Source organism: Triticum dicoccoides, chromosome 4B, assembly GCF_002162155.2.
Source record: "Triticum dicoccoides isolate Atlit2015 ecotype Zavitan chromosome 4B, WEW_v2.0, whole genome shotgun sequence".
Lineage (NCBI taxonomy): Eukaryota > Viridiplantae > Streptophyta > Magnoliopsida > Poales > Poaceae > Triticum > Triticum dicoccoides.
This window is the reverse complement of record NC_041387.1, coordinates 426,118,818-426,120,596: the sequence shown is the minus strand read 5'-3', so window position 1 is coordinate 426,120,596 and position 1,779 is coordinate 426,118,818.

Here is a 1,779-nt window from a genome sequence, read left to right as displayed (position 1 = left end):
TGTAGTTTTTTTAGAATGTGTAGAAAAACAAATATTTAGAAACAGAGGGAGTAGTACTTTATGATGAGTTAGGAATCACAGCTTCCGTCGCGGTTGCACTTGCAGATTGTTCGTCTGATCACGCAAAATCAAACGGTTGAGGAAATGAGGAATGATGATACACCCCAAAGCTTAAAATGGTGATGCGCGCATGCACTCGAAAATCCCTCCATCGCACAGCTACTCGACAACGACGACAAGTCGATCGTATTCGTAGGGTATGCTCTATGAAGCAGACAAAACTCAAATCAGAATTCTACTCTGGCTCCTCATGTACGAGCACTTGGTCCATGGTAGTGATACAGCGGCATGCGGCCAAATTTGGTGTTTTGATCCTTTTGACAAAGTTTACCCTGATCTAACCCTGATCTTAAAAAAATTTCGGCACTTGACCTTTTTTTTCTACCACCATAGTGCTTGGCGGTAGGGTATAATTACCTACCGCCACGGGTCTTGATGGAAGGGCTTAATTACGTCGTTACGTCTATTTAACATGAAAAAAACCATACCGTCAAAGCCCTCGGCGGTAGACTGTGCCACCCTACCGTCAAAGGGAGCAAGATCCTCCAACGTGCCAAGGAAAGGCAGGGGGCGCTACAGTCCCCTGACATTTCTTCTCCACAGACGCATGAACAGTGATCTAAACCTGCATTATCTGCAGTAATGAGCTTCATTATCATAGCTACAGTGTCTGCTTCGCCCCGACTTCCCTCCGTGCTTTTACACAAGGGAGCACTGTAGCTTCTCTACCTTTGCTTCATCACGTCAGAGGAGCCGGTTCCCCGCCAAAGAGCCTGGCGATAGGCATGGTTTGCACTATAGTGTAGTACTACGCACTAATAATTAATTACTTGAAGCAAGAATCCATGCAGGGGTAGGTCTGCTTTGCTGCGCACTGGAAGTTGCCCATGCTCAGTACACATCACATGATTCCACCTGGCTACCAGGAGGAGTAGAAAAGTGCACTCCCAAATTAACTACATGCATGCGTGCTCACTGGTGCATGCATGTATGGGTGCTCCCTTCCAATAGTTTGATCGAGTAAACATATACAGTACTAGTATAGCAATAGTACTAGCCTACTAGGATTGCCATCAGCTAAACTACATAGAGCCAAAAGTTGCATGCATGCCTAACACCATGCTCTCTGGCGGTAGGATTGCACATCCTACCGTCACAGATCCTCACGGTAGGGTATTTTACATGTTAAACGGACGTGATGATGCAATCAAATTCTACCGCCGGGGACCTCGGCGGTAGGTAGTTCCTTACCTCCATCCACTCCGGTGGTAGCAAAAGGGTTAAGATCTCGAATTTTTTTGAGACCATAGTCAGATCCGGCTAAACTTTATTAAAAGGGTCAAAACACCAAATTTGGATGGGACATGCATGATACAATACACCCGTGATGGCATCTCCGCCGGCCGTACATACAAGGCGGCTGCATACGCCGACCGTGTCGCGCTGCATCTGCCACATCCCGCAAGTTTTGACCGCAGCCACGCGCAAGCGAAGTGAAGAATGTTAGAGCATCTCCACTCGCCCCCCCAACACACCCCCAGGGCGCCCTTTTTAGCGTTGGCGGCGAAAAATCGGCCCAGTCGCGCCCCTAGGTCCTTGTTTTTCGCCGGTTTGGGCCGAAATAGCAGCCGACGAACCCGAGCCGAACCCAACCCTCCGGGGGCGCCTGGAGGCGCCGGCCGAAGCGAAAAGGCGCGTGGGTCCACTATGTCGGTGACA